We start from the raw sequence: 13,814 nt of genomic DNA, 5'->3' as shown, positions 1-13,814 counted from the left end.
TGTGTTGGAAGCAGCGCTCCTGGCTCAGTGTTCCAGTACACCAGCACTGAGGCTGTACCCAGCTGCTGAGGGAGAATTTCCCAGTCTGAGTACGCTCCCAGTGACAGACAGAGTTCACACTTAGTCCGAACGGGCAGAGGGAGCGATAAGAATGGACTTGCCCGTGAAATGGTCACTTGGAGCAAGTTGATTGGGGCCTGGCAGCCTCCACAGAATCACAGGAAACTCTTTCGAGTTATCAACAGTCACAGATTGCAACTCTTTTCGAGTACAATCACAGTTCTTGGTTTTCCAGGAGTGGGACATGAACCCACAACCCTCTGATTCAAAGGCGAGGGTGCTGTGAACTGAGCCACAGCTGACACCTCTAGAATCACAGGAAACTCTTTCGAGTTACCAACAGTCACAGATTGCAACTTCTTTCGAGTACAATCACAGTTTTTGCAGTGGGACATGAACCCACAACCCTCTGATTCAAAGGCGAGGGTGCTGTGAACTGAGCCACAGCTGACACCTCTAGAATCACAGGAAGGGGCACGGTCAGTAAGGGAAACTAAATCTGAGTGAGATGGAGACAGAGTGAGTACTTGGGAATTTGATTCAAAGTGGGAATTCAACTGGTAAGTCTTTCTTAAGTTTAATTTTAGACTAAGAGTCAGACCCTGGCTGAGAAGTAGAAGTAACTAACCTCCAAATAAGTTAAATTGCCTTGTTGAGCAGGGCCCAGCCTGGTTCTGGCAGTTAGCTGTCACTCAGCTGAAAGGCCTTGGTTCAGTTGGTGTTAATTACTGTAGCAGAAAGTGAAGTCAGCTGCTCACTCATCAGAGTCTCTCTCTCGAGAGGGGTTTTTAAACTGCATGCTCAGTCAGGGAGAGTACCTGAGTGAGATGGAGACAGAATCAGTACTTGGAAATGTGATTCAAAGTGGGAATCCAGTGCATAGGGGGGAAAAGAGGTGCCTTAGGTAAGGTTTATTGCAAGAAGTAGAACTAGCTGAGTTGGAGCTTGGTGAAGTGGGGGAGGAGGTGCTCCTACTCTTTTTCAGCCTTCAGTATTTGATTTCCACTTTGGTGCAGCAGAAGGAGTAGGTTAATCAATAACTGGTAATTAACTGGAGAGGTCTGAGAGCTTAAAGCAGAAGAGAGAGCTGGGAGTTTACTGATAAAATCTAAAAGTGATGTTACAGGAGCCCCGTAAGTTAATTGGTTGGTAAGTATAGGCCTTTCCGGATTCAACAGAGGAGAGGATTGATGAGTCATAGGTGAGTTATTATATACTGTACCGTAGTAAACATTTCGCATAAAGTTTAAGATATATCCATGCAGCTTGACCGTGTGCAATGTGCATCCTGCAGGATGTGGGAAGTCGTGCAAATACAAAGTGCCCTTGATGACTACATCTGCAGAAATTGTCACCAGCTGCAGAAACTTAAGCTCCGGGTTTCAGAACTTGAGCAGCAGCTGGAGTCACTGTGGTGCATTCGCAAGGCTGAGGATTGCGTAGATACCACGTTTAGAGAAGTGGTCACACCACAACTCAGAAGTACACAGGCAGAGAGGGAATGGGTGATCGTCACAGTATCAAAAAGAAACAGGCAGGTAGTGCAGGAATCCCCGCAGGCTATCTCGCTCTCCAACCTCTTTTCCATTTTGGATACTGATGAGCAAGATGGCTCCTCAGAGGGCTGCAGCAAGAGCCAGGTTTGTGGCACCACAGGTGGCTCAGCTCCCCTGCACGGGAGGAGGGGATAAGGAAGATTGGAAGTGCTATAGTGGTAGGGGATTCCACAGTTAGGGGAGCAGACAGGTGTTTCTGTGACTGTAAACATGATTCCTGGATTGTACGTTGCCTCCCTGGTGTCAGGGTCAAGGATGCCACACATCGGCTGCAGGACTCTCTTTTGGCGGAGTGTGAACAGTCAGAGGTCATTGGGACTAATGACATAGGTAGGAAAAGGGATGAGATCCTGATAGCAGATTTTAGGGAATTAGGAAGGAAATTGAAAAGTAGGACCTCAAGAGCAGTAATCTCAGGATTACTCCCAGTGCCACGTGCTAGTGAGCACAACAATAGGAGGATTGAGCAGTTCAATATGTGGCTGGGGAAATGGAGTAGGAGGGAGACTGGTGTCCTTGCGGGGAGGTTTGCTAGTGCTGTTGGGGAGGGTTTGGGGACTAGATTGGCAGGGGGCGTGAGAACCTGAGGGGAAATTCAGAGTGGAGAGGAGAGAAACTGGCAGCGGGAAGTAGAGAAGTATTAACTGATGATAAGTATATATTCAGAGAGTATCAAGGCAGATAGAATACTTGGAGAGTTTAATAGAATTAAAGCAGACAACAGTAAGTTATTAGATGGGGTCAGAGTAAGGGGGAAAGTAAAAAAGACTAAATCAGGGTTAATGTCAATGTGTGAATGCACGGAGTGTGATTTATAAGATTGGTGAATTACAGGCACAGGTTGACAAATGGAATTATGATATTGCTGCAACAGGGGCCTGGCTCAAAGAAAGGCAGGACAGGGTGTTAAATATTCCTGGGTTACAAGGTGTGTAGGAGAGACAGAAAAGGAAGAAAAGGGTTGGTTGGGGGAGTGGAAGTATTGGTTAAAGATGACATTACAGTACTGGAGAGATAGAACGTTCCAGAGGGGTCAAGGATGGGATCTCTCTGGCTAGAGGTAAGGAATGAAAAAGGTGCAATAACATTGATCGGTGTAGTATATAGACCGCCAACTCGTGGAGGGGATGTGGAGAAACAAATCTGTAAAGAAATTACAGAGGTGCAAGAAATAGAGAGTAATCATAATGGGGGACTTCAATTGTCCAAATATAGACTGGGATAGGAATAGCGCAAAGGGACAAGAGGGGCGAGAATTCCTGGAGTGTGTTCAAGATAATTTTCTGCAGCAGTATGTTTCCAGCCAGTGAGAGGGCAGGCATTGGTGGAACTGGTTCTGGCGAATGAGTTGGCCCAAGTGGATCAAATGACAGTGGGAGAGCATTTAGGGGACAGTGACCATTGTATCCTAAGGTTTAAGTTGGGGAAAGCCAACTTCGATGCACCTGAGTTGAGTGAGTTTGAATCAAATGTTGGCAGAAAAGACAGTGGCTGAACAATGGGCTATCGTCAAAGAAAAATATCAAGGTATATTCCCTTGAAGGGGAAAGGTAGGACAATTAAATCCAGAACGCTCTGGATGACGAGAGATAGGAGTGAAGATGAAAAGTAAGAAGTGCGCATACGACAGATGTGAGGTAGAAAATACAATGGAGAATCAGGCTGAATATAGAAGTACCAAAGGGGAAGTGAAAAAAGTAATAAATAAAACAAGGAAAGAACATGAAAAGAGACTGGCAGCTAACGTAAAAGGGATTCCCAGGGTCTTCTATAAGCATATAAATAATAAAAGGTTGGCAAAAGAAAGAGTAGGGCCGATTAGGGATTTTAAAAAAAGGGGCCTTGCATGTGGAGGCAGGAGAAATAGCGGAGGTATTAAACGAGTATTCTGCTTCTGTCTTTATAAAGGAAGAAGATGCTACCCAGGCTGAGGTGAGAGAGGAGGTAACTGGTACACTAGAAGAATTTACAATTGAGAAGGAGGAGATGTTAGAAATGCTATCTTTACTTAAAATAGATAAGGTACCAGGACTGGATGAGATGTATCCAAGGGTACTGAGGGAAGTGAGAGTAGAAATTGTAGAGGCACTAGTGATAATCTTCCAGCCTTCCTTAGACACAGGGAGGGCCAGAGAATTGTGAATCTTACACCCTTGCTCAAAAAAGGTGCAAGGATAAAGCCAGCAACTATAGACTAATCAGTGGGAGGGAAACTTCTGCAAACTACAGTTCGGGACAAAATCAATAGACACTTAGACAGGTGCAGGATAATTAAGGAAAGCCAGCATGGATTCATTAAGGGAAAATCATGTTTAACTAACTTGCTAGAGTTTTTTTGAGGAGATAACAGAGAAGGTTGATAAGGTGTATATGGATTTTCAAAAGGCATTTGATACAGCGCCACACAACAGACTTGTGAGCAAAATTCTAGTTCGTGGAATAAAAGGGAAAGTAGAAATTGGCTGAGTGACAGGAAACAGAGACTTGTGATAAATGCTTGTTTTTCAGATTGGAGGAAGGTCTGTAGTGGAGTTTCCCAGGGGTCAGTGTTGGGACCCTTACTCTTCCTGATATATATCAATGACCTAGACTGTGCTGTGATGTTCAGGGCGTCATTTCAAAATTTGCAGATGATACAAAGATGGGAAACGTCAACTATGATGAGGATAGACTTGAACTTTAAAAGGACTTAGACATGTTGATGGATTGGGCAGACAAGCGGCAGATGAAGTTCAATGCAGAGAAGAGTGAGGCGATTTGTTTGGCAGGACGAATATGGAGAGAGAGTATTAAGTAAAGGGAGAGCCTCTAAAGGAGATGCAGGAACAGAGGGACCTTGGTGTATATGTACATAGGCCATTGAAGGTGGCAGGGCATGTTGAGAGAGCAGTTAATAAAGCATATAGTTTCTAAGGTTTTATTAATAGAGGCATTAAGTACAAGAGTAAGGAGGTCATGTTAAACTTGTATAAGACACTAGTTAGGCCTCATCTGGAGTACTGCATCCAGTTCTGGGCACCATACTTGAAGGATGTGAAGGCATTGGAGAGAGTACAAAGGAGATTCACAAGAATTATTCCAGGGATAAAGAACTGTAGCTGTGAGGATAGATTGGAGAGGTTGGGACTGTTTTCCTTGGCGAAAAGAAGGCTGAGAGGAGACTTGATAGAGGTACTCAAGATCCTGAGGGGTATGGACTGGGTAAATAGTGAGAAACTGTTCCCACTCAAGAGAACATCAAGAACTAGAGGACATGGATTCAAAATAATGGGCAAAAGGAGTAGAAATGCTGTAAGGAAAATTTTTTCACCCAGAGGCTGGTTGGAGTCTGGAACTAATTCCTGTGAAGGTGGTGGAGGCAGGTTCGATCGCGGTATTCAAAAGGGAATTGGATTGATACCTGAAAAGAGAATATGCAAGTTTACGGGGGTAAGGCAGGGGAGTGGTAGAATGCTCTTTCAGAGAGCCTGTGCAGAATCGATGAGCTGAATGGCCTCCTGCACTGTAACGATTCTGTGAAAAGATGTTGATAAACTGCAGGATTGAGGGGAACCCAGCTGCAATTTGCAGCTGGTGACAGTTTAGTATGTGGAATAATCCTAGAGTTTCACCAGCATTTAGTCTGAGCTGAGATTCATATCTCCTGCTGTCTCTCAGGCAGTCAGTGAGGTGATGGTCAGATTGCTACAATTACTTTGTGAAATAAAAACAGAAAATGCTGGAAAACTCAGCAGGTCTGGCAACATCTGTCGGAAGAGAAACAGAGTTAACGTTTCGAATCTGTATGATTCTTCAGTCATACGGACTCGAAACATTAACCTTGTTTCTCTCCCAACAGGTGCTGCCAGACCTGCTGAGTTTTTCCAGCGTTTTCTGTTATTATTTTAGATTTCCATCATCCTAGTATTTTGCTTATATCTTAGTTACTTAGCTGGACTTTAGCTCATTGGAAGAGTCTTGGAGCAGCCAGATGAGACAGGGAGAGGTATGGTACTGTGTGAAATATGTAAGGGTGTGCGGACAATTATCGAGTGGGTAGAGGGACGGGGTAGGGTGGTGTGTGTTCAGTGGGGTAGGGGTGTTGTGAGGTGGGGTAGGGGTGTGTGTGCAGTTATGGGGTGATGTATCGAAACAGGTTCTGGTGCTATGATTGCCTCCCATTGCAGAAAGAACAGAATTGTGCAGTCAAAGTAATGTGGAGGCTAGCAGCTCACATTGCTGATAATATGGATAAAAGAAAGTGATCTCCAGTGAGACACGCAGTCGGGAGCATCAGCAAATTGCCATCAGAGAGGCCTCGGCCTCAAGAAACAGGGTGCAGATCCTGGATTTAATTTGGATTCTGGCGAAACCAAATGGACATTTCCATTCAACTCTTCATTAACATCAACTTTTCATTATTCAGAGAACTTTTTTAATTCTTTCATGGGATGTGGGCATTGCTGACTGGGCCAGCATTTATCACCCATCCCTTAAGAAGGTGGTGATGAGCTGCCTTCTTGAACCGCTGCAGTCCATGTGGTGTAGGTACACTCAAAGTGCTGTTAGGGAGGGAGTTCCAGGATTTTGACCCAGTGACAGTGAAGGAACGGTGATATATTTCCAAGTCAGGATGGTGAGTGGTTTGGAGGGGAACTTCCAGGTGATGTGTGCCCATGTGTCTGCTGCCCTTGTCCTTCTAGGTGGTAGTGGTTGTGGATTTAGACGGTGCTGTCTAAGGAGCCTTGGTGAGTTGCTGCAGTGCATCTTGTAGATGGTACACACTGTTGCAACTGTTGAAGGTAGCGGAGGGAGTGAATGTTTGTGGATATGGTGCCAATCAAGTGGGCTGCTTTGTCCTGGATGGTTTCAAGCTTCTTGAGTGTTGTGGGAGCTGCACTCATCCAGGCAAGTGGAGAGTATTTCATCACACTCCTGACTTGTGCCTTGTAGATGGTGGACAGGCTTTGGGGAGTCAGGAGATGAGTTACTTGTCACAGGATTCCCAGCCTCTGACCTGCTGTTGTAGCCACAGTATTTATATGGCTAGTCCAGTTCAGTTTCTGGTTAATTGTAATCCCCAGGATGCGAATGGTGGGGGATTTAGCGATGGTAATGCTATTTGAACATCAAGGGGCGATGGTTGGATTCTCTCTTGTTGGCGATGGTCATTGCCTGACACTTGTGTGGCCTGAATGTTACTTGCCACTTACCAGCTCCTTTTAGAGTAATTTACGAGATAGGAGTCCATTGAGTCCATTCTGTCTCCCTACGGAGTAATCCAGTCAGTCTCATTCTCCCGTCTATTCATCCTAACCCTGCTAATGTATTTTCTTCAAGTGCTCATCCAATTTTCTTTTTAACTTATTCTTCATCTCTGCTTCCACCATCCTCGTGGGCAGTGAGTTCCAGGTCATTCCCACTCACTGTGTGAAAAACCCCTTCCTCACATTCCCCTGCATCTTTTGCTCCAAACCTTAAATCTGTGTCCCTTAGTCCTTGTACCACCAGCCAATGAGAAGAGTTTATCTTTGTCTCCCTTATCTAAACCTGCCATCATCTTGTATACCTCTATCAAATTTCCCCTCAATCTCCTTTGCTTCAAGAATAATCCCAGCTTCTCTAACCTAACCTCAGGAACACAGGACTTGGGAGCAGGAGGAGGCCATTCAGCCCCTCAAGACTGCTCTGCCATTCAATAAAATCATAGCTGATTTCAACTCCACTTTCCTGTCTGCCACCTGTAACCCTTGATTCCTTTGTCAATCAGAAATCTGTCTAACTCTGCCCTGACTGAATTTAATAACCCAGCCTCCACTGCTCTCTGAGGAAGAGTATTCTAACAACTCAGGAAAAAATTCTCCTCATCTCAGTCCTAAAACGAAGGCCTCATTCTTAAACTGTGCCCCTTGTAGCTGACCTTGTTAGGGGAGATTGTGGCATAGTAATAATGTCAGTAGACTGGTAATCCAGAGGCCCAGGCTAATGTTCTGGGGACATGGGTTCAAATCCATTAATTCAATTAATAAATAGGCATATAAAGCTAGTCTCAGTAATGGTGACCATGAAACTATCATCAATTGTTTAAAAACCCATCTGGTTCACTAATGTCCTTTAGGGAAGGAAATCTGCTGCCCTTACCCAGTCTGGCCTACACGTGACTCCAGATCCACAGCAATGACGTTAACTCTAAACCGTCCTCTGAAATGTCCTAGTAAAGTCAATTTCTGATGGGCAATAAAATGCCAGCCTTCCCACTGACACTCACATTCTATGAAAGAATATTTTTTTTAAATCCCTGGAACCATTATGGTAAATCTCCTCTGCACCTTCTCAAGTCCTCGCATCCTTCCTAAAGTGTGGTGACCAGAACTGGACACAATACTAACAGCATTCTGGGTGTACCTACACTACATGGACTGCAGCGGTTCAAGAAGGCAGCTCATCACCACCTTCTCAAGGGCAACAAGGGATGGGCAACAAATGCTGGCCTAGCCAGCGATACCCACATCCGTGAATGAATAAAAAAAAAAGTTGGGGCCTAACCAGAGCTTCCTAAAGGTTCAGCATAACTTCCCTGCTTTAGTCCTCAATGCCTCTATTTATGAAGCCCTAGAGATACTTTTCTAACTAAAAGTGCCAGGGCATACTGAAAAATTAAGACCTATTCTCACATGCTCCCCGGTCCCTCTCTTCCTGAATGTGCTTTAGAACTGTCCCTCCCTAAACCTCTCTGCCTCTCTACCTCACTTGCCTCCTTTAGCTCTTTAAAATCTACCCCTTTAACAAGCTTTTGATCATCCGACCTAATATCTCCTTATGTGCCTCAGTGTCGTATTTTGTTTTATACTATTCCCGTGACGTATTTTGCAAGGTTCTATTACATTAAGGGTGCAATATAAATGTAAGTTACTGTCATTAAGTCTATATTGTCTCTTCCTATCCCTTCAGTGGAAATGCATCACCTCACACTTCTCTGTATTAAATTCCATCTGCCTCTTGTCACTCCAGTTTGGTATCATTGGCAAATTTTGAAATTTTACTGAATTCCAAGTCATTTATATGTTATGAATAATAGCAGTGATCCTTGGGGAACACCACTGTCTACCATCCCCCAGTCTGAAAAACACCCATTTTTAAAATATTCATTCTTGGGATGTGGGTGTCACTGGTTATTTCAGTGTTTATTGCCCGGGGGCATTTTTAAGAGTCAACCATTGGGTCTGGAGTCACATGTAGGTCAGGATGGTAGATCTCCTTCCCTAAAGGGCATTAGTGAACCAGATGGGTTTTTACAACAATCAACAATGGTTTCATGGTCATTAGACTTTTAATTCCAGATTTTTATTGAATTCAAATTCCACTGGATTCAAACCCGGGTCCCCAGAGCATTACCCTGGATCTCTGGATTACTAGTCCAGCCACAATACCGCCATGTCATTGCCTCTCCTGTTAACCATAACTCATTGTTTTCTGTCTAAACCAATTTTTTTCCCCAAGTTAACAGTGACCACAAGCCTCAATTTTATTAATCAGCCTTTTATGTGGTACTTTGTCAATCCATATAGACAACATTCCCTTCATCAACCTTCTCTGTTACTTCAACAAAAGTTTAAATACACCAAAGGTCTTACACAACCATGATCAAAAGCACCAATCTAATTGAATTTTGTGATGAAGTAACAGGGAAAGTTGATCATCACTCCCTGCAGACATATAGCACCATGTGCAGTTCCAAAGTTCTCTCAACTCGCCTCTGGTACATAGGGTCATTCACTTTCCATCTCAATAGATTTTGCCCTTGAGTCACATTCGCCGCAGCTGTATTCCATCTGAGATGCCATGAGATAGTCATGAACTTGAACAGCACACTCCTGCAGAACCTCCTTAGCTAGGTTCACAATAGCACAGATTCCCCAGAGATTCTTTTCTCGGATTCCCTTAATCAACCCTGTTAAACAGCCTGCTCAGCTTTGGAAAATGGAAGCAGCAGCAGCATTAAAATTGTCCAGTTCACAATCCCTGCTCTAACCCTGCCTTCAGCTTTCTGTCCTGGTTAGCTGTATTACATACACCTACTGCTCCTTGTAAATGTGTCTTCTCTGTTCGCCCCTTTGCTGCAGCTCTCCTTTGTCTATGCCCACATGGCTTCTGTCCTAATTTCCTTACTGTTGTATGTCATCTGGGTCAAAGGTCGCCAGGTTAAGTACATCAGTATTTCTTATTTTTCCAAGAAAATTACAATTGATCCCTTCACAATTGTTGCAAACTGAGAGGAGATTGGATTGACATTCAAAATCATGAGGGTCTGGATAGAGTAGAAAGGGAGAATGTTTTCCCACTCATGAAATGGTCAAGAACGAGCGGGGGCACGTTTAAAGTAATTTGTAAAAGAAGCAAAAGTGATATGAGAGAAACTTTTTCACGCAGCGAGTGTTTCGGATCTGGAATGCACTGTCCGAGTGTGTGGTGGAGACAGGGTCAATCGAGTGGTTAGGATCTGAAATGCACTGTCTGAGAGTGTGGTGGAGACAGGGTCAATCAAGTAGTTAGTGTCTGGAAAGTACTGTCTGAGGGTGTGGTGGAGACAGGGTCAATTGTGTGGTTGGGATCCGGAATGCACTGTCTGAGAGTGTGGTGGAGACAGGGTCAATCAAGTGGTTAGGATCTGGAATGCATTGTTTGAGAGTGTGGTGGAGACAGGGTCAATCAAGTGGTTAGGATCTGGAATGCATTGTTTGAGAGTGTGGTAGTGGCAAATTCAATCAAAGTGTTCAAAAGAGAATTAGGCTGGTATCTGAAATGGAAGGATGTGCAGAGTTATGGAGCGAAGGCGAGGGAGTGGTGCTAGGTAAGTCGTTCACTCGGAGTCAGTACAGGCACGAGTCGTTCATTTAGAGAACTGGGAGTGGCTCTGAGGTTACAGGGGACCTTTCGGCCCCTCGGGTCTGTGTTGGCAGGAGGTTGCTCCAGAGTTTTATACTCCCTTGCTAGGTGTCGGAGCGGAGCTGCGGGAGACAATCAGGAGCTGAACAGCGTACTGTCTCACTGTTTCACCATTTCAGCTGCTGAGAGTCAGGAGTGGGGGTAAAAAGCAATTGTGATGTCACAGGAAGCTCGTAAGTTGATTGGCCGGTAAGTGCTCAGTCGAAGGGACAGTGTGTGAGAAACCAGTTTAGGACAGGTGAGTTCAGGTCGATCTATAAATAAAAAGAACTAAAACTTTAAAATAATAATCCAAAATTTGAAAACTTAAAATCAAACAAAGATACAAAGATAAAAATAAAATAATTTAAACAAACATCTAAACACATACCTTGTAGTTAAGAAACATATAACCTTTAGTTGTCAGTGGTACTAGCATTCAATAAACACAGTAAATTGTAGCATACATAGGAAGAAAGTAATTAAAGTAAATGAAATAACTTAAGTTAGAATGGTGGGACAGGTGTTATTTTGCAGCTGTGAGACATGGGAGCTTTAGAACGTCCAAGCAATCCATGACTAACACGTCTGCAGGAAGTGTAAGCAGCTTGAGGAATTCCAGGTCAGGATTATCAGGATCTGGAAGCCGAAATGCAGATATTGCACAACATAAGGGAGGAGGAGAAATACCTGGATACTTTGTTCCAGAAGACAGTCGCACCTCTTAGAAGAGGGTCATCTGTTTTGGTCAGCAGTGAGGGACCAGAGGATGTGACTATGAGAGAGGCAGGCAAAGGGACTGAGCAGACAGTGGTGGAGGAGCCTCAGACTTTGCAATTGTCAAACAGGCTTGAGGTGTTCACAACCTGTGTGGATGAAAGTGAAGTCTGCAAGGTGGATGAACAGGCTGGCCATGGCACAGGAAGCCATTCAAGTGGGGGAAGCAAAAAGGAATGCAGGGGTAGTAGGGAATAGTATGGTGAGGGGGATTGACACTGTTCTCTGCAGCAAAGATCGAGAGTCCAGATGGCTGTATTGCCTGCCTGGTGCCAGGGTTCGGGACATCTGCTCAGGGCTGGAGAGGAACTTGCAGCAGGAGAGGCGGGATCCAGTTGTCATGGTCTATGTAGGTACCAATGATATAGGTAAAGCTAGGAAAGAGGTTCTGCACAGTCAGTATGAGGAGCTAGGTACCAAATTAAGAAGCAGAACCTCAAAGGTAATAATCTCTGGATTATTATCTGAGCCTCATGCAAATTGGCATAGGACAAATAAGATTAGAGAAATGAATGTGTGGTTCAAAGATTGGTGTGGGAGAAGTGGGTTCTTGTTAATGGGGCACTGGCACCAGTACTGGGGAAAGTGGGGGCTGTACCGTTGGGACGGTCTACACCTGAACGGTGCTGGGACGAGTGTCCTGGTAAGTCACATAACTAGGAAAATAGAGGGGGTTTTCAACTAAACGAGAGCAGTGAGGGATCAAGCTTGGGTAGCTGTGGCAAATCAAGGTGTAGAGTCAAGACAGGAGAGCAAAATAGTAATATGAGAAATGAGGCTCAGAGAATGGCAGGAAGGGACAGAGAGAAAAAACCTAAGAATACATCAACAGTCAAGATTAGCTGTTACAAAGATAACAAAAAGACTAAACCAAAGGCTCTGTATCTGTGCATAGCATTCATAAAGTGAATGAATTGATGGCCTACATTGAAGTGAATAAATAAGATTTGATTGCCATTTTGGAGACATAGCTGCAGGATGACAAGGATTGGGTCCTGAATATTGAGGGGTATGTGACATTCAAGAAGAATAGGAAGCTAGATAAAGGTGGAGGGGTAGCACTGTTGATCAAGGATGGCATTTGTACAATAGCTAGAGATGACCTTGATTCAGGAGATCAGGATGTAGAATCAGTTTGGGTGGAAATGAGGAATAGTAGGGTACAGAAGTCATTAGGGGGAGTGGTCTACAAGCCCCCGAACAATAACCATAATTTAGGACAAAGTGTACAAGAAGAAATATTGGGTTAAAAGCAAAATACTGCGGATGCTGGAAATCTGAAACAAAAACCAAAATAGCTGGAAAAACTCAGCAGGTCTGACAGCATCTGCAGAGAGGAATACAGTTAACATTTCGAGTCCATATGACTCTTCATCAGAACTAAGGAAAAATAGAAATGAGATGAAATATAAGCTGGTAGAGGGGGGTGGGACAGATAGAACTGGATAGAGGGCCAGTGATAGATGGAGGCAAAGAAGAGATTGCCAAAGATGTCATAGACAAAAGGACAAAGGGGTGTTGACAGTGGTGATATTAGCTAAAGGATGTGCTAATGGTGACATTAAGGGTAGAAAGCAGGACGAGCAAGTAACAGATAGCCCTAGTGGGGGTGGGGTAGGGGGAAGGGATCGAAATGGACTAAAACTGGAACATTGCAGCAGGCCAAGGACGGACATGTGGGCATGAAAGCAGGGTGGTGTGTTGAAATGGCAAGCGACAGGGAGTCTGGGTCATGCTTGCAGACAGACCAAAGGTGTTCCGAAAGCAGTCACCCAGTCTGCGTTTGGTCTCTCCAATGTAAAGGAAACCGCATTTGGAGCAGCGAATGCAATAGACTAAATTGAGGGAAGTGCAATTGAAGTGCTCATTCACTTGAAAGGAGTGTTTAGGCCCTTGGACGGTGAGGAGGGGGGAAGTAAAGTGGCAGGTGTTACACCTTCTACGGTTGCGTGGGAGGGGCTTGAGGTGTAGGGGGTGATGGAGGAGTGGACCAGGGTGTCCCAGAGGGAACGATCCCTGGAATGCTGCCGGGGGGGTGAAGGGAAGATGTGGTGGCATCATGCTGGAGTTGGCGGAAATGGCGGAGAATTACCCTTTGAATGCGGAGGCTGGTGGGGTGATAAGTGAGGACAAGGCGGACCCTATCATGGTTCTGGGAGGGAGAGGAAGGTGTGAGGGCGGATGCGCGGGAGATGGGCCGGACACGGTTGAGGGCCCTGTCAACCACCCTGGGTGGAAAACCTTGGTTAAGGAAGAAGGAAGATATGTCAGAGAAACTGTTTTGGAAATTGGCATCATCGGAACAGATGCAACGGAGGTGGAGGAACTGAGAGAATGGGATGGAGTCCTTACAGGAAGCGGGGTGTGAGGAGCTGTAGTCGAGGTAGCTGTGGGAGTCGGTAGGCTTGTAATGGATATTGGTGGACAGTCTATCACCAGAAATTGAGACAGAGAGGTCAAGGATGGGAAGGGAAGTGTCAGTGATGGACCATGTGAAAATGATGGAGGGGTGGAAAT

The sequence above is a fragment of the Cetorhinus maximus genome, chromosome 6 (genome assembly GCF_964194155.1).
Source record: "Cetorhinus maximus chromosome 6, sCetMax3.hap1.1, whole genome shotgun sequence".
In the NCBI taxonomy this organism is placed as follows: Eukaryota; Metazoa; Chordata; class Chondrichthyes; order Lamniformes; family Cetorhinidae; genus Cetorhinus; species Cetorhinus maximus.
Note: the sequence above shows the minus strand (reverse complement) of the source record.